The following is a 5956-nucleotide window of genomic DNA, read 5'->3' on the forward strand; positions in this document are numbered from 1 at the left end:
TGCAGTGCCGTAGACCGCTGCGCCACTCAGGACAGCTTTATAGTGATAAGCTACAAAAGGCAGTCACTAGCCAACCATCACTGGGGTTTTTATGAAATAATAAAGTCATCATCATACTAATAACAAATATGTAATATACAGAATCAAAAATATTTTATTTAAGTAAAGTAATGTGAATAAATGATGGTTAGTGGCAGTAAAGGCCACTACCATCAATTGTTTTATTAGGTGGTCTTACAACATTCCACCCACAATGCCTTTAACCTATTGTTAAAAAAAATCTAAACCGAAATTGAAAACTGTGTTTTTTTTTTTTTACAAATCCGAACCAACCTTAAATCACTCAGCACTAAGAATCAGGATAAAGCCATCTATTCCTGCTCTACTATAGACGAGCAGTCAGACCATTAAGCGAGGCCTCAGTCAGGTGACCAGAAGATAACTGTAGATCAGTGGTTCCTCTGTCACTCACTTGATAAAGCGTGGCTCTTGCAACGCCAGGATAGTGGGATCAATTTTCCGGGACCACCCGTCCATTTATAGAAGTCAGAGGTCACATTCAGACAGACAGACAGAGCAGCCTCGTGGTCGAGCAGTGCCGAGTGTGAGAACACTGTATAAAGTGTGTTACCTGGACTCCCACAGTCTTGATTGGCAGCAGGAAGGCATTGAGTGAATGAACACTGGTGATCTGCAGGAGTTTCTCTTCCTCCTCGTCTGATATACACGACTTCACTCTCTGCAGCAGCGTGTGGGGCTGGAGGGACAGAGGAAGTCATGATTATCATTATTAGCTAGTCTGACATACTAGAGTTAGTTATCAGCATGTTGGTGCATGAAGACGGACAGTTGGGGTCAATTCCATCTACAGTCCATTCTAGAATTTGATGTCACAATTAAGTTGGTTCAAATTGAAATGGAATTGAGACAAACTGTTATTACCACCATGTTCCTGTCGTAGACAAGTGATGCTCTCTGACCTTTTTGACCATGGCAGAGAAGTCTGTGATGATCTTGAGGATGTTGTTGGTCTCAGCAAAGTCCTTACAGATGTAGGGCTCGTCTGCACAGATCACTCTGATGGCCAGGCCAGGACCTACAGGAGAGGGGATGAGGTTAACTCACAGAATCACTCTGATGGCCAGGCCAGGATCAGGAGAGGGGTTAACAATACAGATCACTCTGATGGCCAGCCAGGACCTACAGGAGAGGGTTAACAATACAGATCACTCTGATGGCCAGGCCAGGACTACAGGAGAGGGTTAACAATACAGATCACTCTGATGCCGGCCAGGACTACGGAGAGGGTTAACATACAGATCACTCTGATGGCCAGGCCAGGACCTACAGGAGAGGATGGGTTCAACATCACAGATCATCTGATGGCCAGGCAGGACCTACAGGAGAGAATGAGGTTTAACATAACGATCACTCTGATGGCCAGGCCAGGACTACAGGAGAGGATGGGTTAACATCACAGATCACTCTGATGGCCAGGCCAGGACGTACAGGAGAGGAAGTTAACATCACAGATCACTCTGATGGCAGGCAGGACCTACAGGAGAGGATAGGGTTAACATCACAGGATACTTCTGATGGCCAGGCCAGGACTCAGGAGAGAATGGGTTAACATCACAGATCACTCTGATGGCCAGGCCAGGACTACGAGAGGAATGAGGTTAACATCAAGAAGCATGACTTTGCTATTTGCTCCATGTTGGTTCTAATGTTCATTCACTATATATAAATTATGTCCTGTGTTGGTTTAAATGTCCATGACTATTATAACATTCTATTCTGTGTGGTTACTAAATGTTCCACTGATATATATAAACATTATTGTCTGTTGTTGGTTCTAAATGTTCATGACTATAATATAACATCTTCTGTCCTTGTTGGTTCAAATGTTCCATGTACATAATATAAATTCTGTCCTGTGTTGGTCTTAAATGTTTCATGACTATATTATAAATTCTATCTGTGTTGGTTCTAAATTTCATGACTATACTATACATTTATGTCTCGTGTGGTTCTAATTGTCATGACTAAATATAACATTCTGTCGTGTGTTGGTTTATAATGTTCATGACTATATATACAACTTCTGTCCTGTGTGTAAGTCTGATTATTGGTGTTTCTAAATGTTCATGCTATTATATAACATTCTATTCTGTGTTGGGTTCTAATGTTCATGACTATATATAACGCATGTGTGGTCTAATTCCATGACTATCTAATATTTGTTGGTTTAAATCATTGCATGACTATATATAACATTCCTGTTGTGTTGGTTCTAATGTTCCATTGATATATATCACAATTCTGGTCTGTGTTGGGTTCTAAATTTCATGACTTATAAAACTTATGTCCTTGTGTTGGTTCTAAATTCCCATGAACTATATTAATTTATTTCTGTGTTGGTTTAATGTTCCATGACTATATATAACTCTGTCTGTGTCTGGTTCTAAATGTTCATGACGTATATATAACATTCTGTCCTGTGGTTGGTTCTAACTGTTCCATGCTATATATACACATGTATGTCCTGTGTTGGTTCTAAATGTTTCCATGACTATATATAACATTTGTCTGTAGTTGGTTCTCAATGTTCCATGACTATATATACCATATCTATTCTGTGTTGGTTAATTTCATACTATGATATCATTTGTTGTTTGGTCAATTATACTATAATCGCTGTGTCTAAATTCATGCTTTAAACTCTTGTGTTGGTTCTAATGTTCCATGACTAATCTATAACATTCTGATATCTGTGTTGGTTCTAAATGTTCATGATAGTATTAACATTCTAGTCTCGTGTTGGTTTCTAATGTTCCATGACTATATATACACATTCTTGGTGTTAATTCTGACATATTATAATTCTACTGTTGGTTCTATAATGTTCCATGACTATATAACTCGTCCTGTGTTGGTTCTAAATGTTCATGACTACTATGATATACATTCTTCGTGTTGTTCTAAGTTTCATGACTATATAATAATTCTTTCTGTGTTGGTTCTAAATGTTCCATGACTAATATACTTCTGTCCTGTGGTTGGTTCCTAAATGTCTCATGCTATATATAACATTCTATTCTGTGTTTGGTTCTTAAATATTCATGACTAATATAATACATTCTGTTCCTTGTGTTGGTTCTAAAGTTCCATCTATATATAACATATCTGTCTGTGTTGGTTTTAATGTTCCTGATATATATAACATTCTATTCGTGTTGTTCTACAATGTTCCATGACTTAATAATCTGTCCTGTGTTGTTTAATACCTTTCATGAGCTATTATAACATTCTGTCTGTTGTTGGTTCTAAATGTTCCATGACTTATTATAACATTCTTTCTGTGTTGGTTCTAAATTTCCATGACTAATAATCAATTCTGTCCTGTGTTGGTCTAAATGTATCCATGACTATCAATATAACATTATGTCCGTGGTTGGTTCTAATGTTCCATGACTATATATAATTCATATTCTGTGTTGTTCTAAATGTTCATGACTTATATAAATTTGTCGCTGTCGTCTGTGTTCTAATGTTCCATATATATATAATTCTTGTCCTGTGTTGGTTTAAATGTTCAATGATATATATAACATTATGTCATGTGTTGGTTCTAAATGTTTCATGACTATATATACATTCCTAGTTCTTGTATGGTTTCTAAATGTCCATGATATATAATAACATTCTATCTGTTTGGTTCTAAATGTTCATGGACTATATATACTTTTGTTGTGGTTGGTTCTAAATGTTCCATGACTATATATAAATTCTATTCTGTGGTTGGTTCTAAATGTTCAGTGACTATATATACATTCTGTCTGTGTTGGTTCCTAAATGTTTCCATGACTATATATATTCTATTCTGTGTTGGTTCTAAATGTTCGCTGACTATATATACATCTGTCTGTGTTGTTCTAAATGTTCCATGACTATATTATACATTCTGTCCTGTGTTTGGTTCTAAATGTTCATGACTATTATAACATTCTGTCTGTGTTGGTTTAATGTTCCATGAGCTATATTTATTCTATTCTGTGTTGGTTCTAATGTTTCCATGATATATATAACATTCTGTCTGTGTTGGTTTAAATGTTCATACTATATATAACATCAGTTATGGTCCTGGTGTTGGTTCTAATGTTCATGACTATATATACATTTTATTCTGGTGTTTGGTCTAAATGTTCTGACTCTATATATAAATTCTATTTGTGTTGGTTCTTTAAATGTTCCATTGACTATATATAACATTTGGTCCTGTGTTGGTTTTAAATGTTCATGACTATATATACATTCTATTCTGTGTTTGGTTTAATGTTTCCTGACTTATATTTTTCGGCTTCTTCACGTACATTTTTGTCCTGTGTTGGTTCTAAATGTTTCATGACTATATATTAAGTTCTGTCCGTGTGTACGGTGTGGGTACTGACCAGGGAAAGGGTGTCGACAGACGATGTCTCTGGCAGTCGTTCTCTGCGCGTGCCCGAACTTCCTTATGGCAGTCCTTCAGCGGCTCATGACTTTTCCCCTGGAGGGAGTTTGGAGAGGAGAGCTCAGACTGAGGTGTGGTCGGAGTCACACTTTCAGACTTGAAACTAGACTTAAAATAAGAAATAAAATATATGCAGACTCGACTTGACTTGAGACTCGTGACTTGATTATTTGGCAGGTTTTGAACGTAATGTACTCATTTTGTGTCAGAGATCGTGGATTACTCTCATGCAGCAGACCAGAATCTCACTTGTAAAAACAAAAAGATCGCCTAGTGAAACGCATCCTGTCGATCAACACAGTAGTGAGCTAGCAGTGAGGTCTTGGGGAAGTGTGAAACTGGATATTTTAAAGGCTAAGTTTATTTATTAACATTGGTATTTATACCTTTGCTTTTATTCGAATCTGGTGAGATAACATAAGACCAATTCTTTGGTTTCAAAAACATATCATCTGTGTTTAGAACCCACAAAGTGGGCCCCACTTGACGGCATGACAGTCATCAGCATTTGTCTACAAAGGCGGGTTATTTAATATATTTTCTCAGGTTTTTACCTGGCACACAAATAGCATATATTATATATATATCGCATAAAAGTATGGTTAGCAATCTGCTTACAGACACATGACACAACAACAGGCTAGCGGTGATATCATTGGATTATTTTCATGTTTCAGTTAGGTCTATGTTTCAGTCAGGTCTATGTTTCAGTCAGGTCTATGTTTCGTCAGGTCTATGTTTCAGTCAGGTCTATGTTTCAGTCAGGTCTTGTTTTCAGTCGGGTCTATGTTTCAGTCAAGTCTATGTTTCAGTCCAGTCTATGTTTAGTCAGGTCTTGTTTTAGTCGGTCCTAGTTTCAGTCAGGTCTATGTTTCAGTCAGGTTTATGTTTAAGTCAGGTCTATGTTTAGTCGGGTTCTATGTTCGTCGGGTCTATGTTTCAGTCAGTCTATGTTTCAGTCAGGTCTATGTTTCAGTCAGGTCTTGTTTAGTCGGTCTATGTTTAGGTCAGGTCTATGTTTCAGTCGGGTCTATGTTTCAGTCAAGTTATGTTCATAGGTTTATGTTTCGTAAGGTCTATGTTTCAGTCAGGTCTATGTTTCAGTAGGTTATGTTTCAGTAAGGTCTATGTTTGCAGTAGGGTTTCTATGTTTCAGTCAGGTCTATTTTCGTCAGGTCTATGTTTTAGTTAACGTCTATGTTAGTTACGTCTATGTTTCAGTTACGTCTATGTTTAGGGTTGTGGGACTAAAGTCTGGAAACAAAGGCAGCGTATAGATTGCTGTAAATAAAGGATGGGTGCAGCGAAGTCACTTTAGAGAGGAGGGATTGCATAATAAATAACATGCAGCTCCAAATAATCAAATTGGTCACACGAATTGAACTATTTACTTTGCAAGCTCACAGCATGAGGCTCAGAAACAATTCTACATTAGGCTACTGT

The 5956-nt window shown here is 37.3% G+C and overlaps 1 long non-coding RNA gene across 1 annotated transcript; it reads right to left on the minus strand.

Moving 5' to 3' along the window:
* Positions 1-6: 6 nt before the first annotated feature.
* Positions 7-4481, minus strand: LOC112079719 (uncharacterized). The gene is made up of 3 exons (XR_002896031.2): positions 4452-4481; positions 981-1096; positions 7-757 (listed from the first exon to the last, which is right to left on the minus strand). It is a non-coding gene; the product is annotated as an uncharacterized lncRNA (long non-coding RNA).
* Positions 4482-5956: the final 1475 nt, after the last annotated feature.

The sequence above is a fragment of the Salvelinus sp. IW2-2015 genome, unplaced genomic scaffold, assembly GCF_002910315.2.
Source record: "Salvelinus sp. IW2-2015 unplaced genomic scaffold, ASM291031v2 Un_scaffold9217, whole genome shotgun sequence".
Classification (NCBI taxonomy): domain Eukaryota; kingdom Metazoa; phylum Chordata; class Actinopteri; order Salmoniformes; family Salmonidae; genus Salvelinus; species Salvelinus sp. IW2-2015.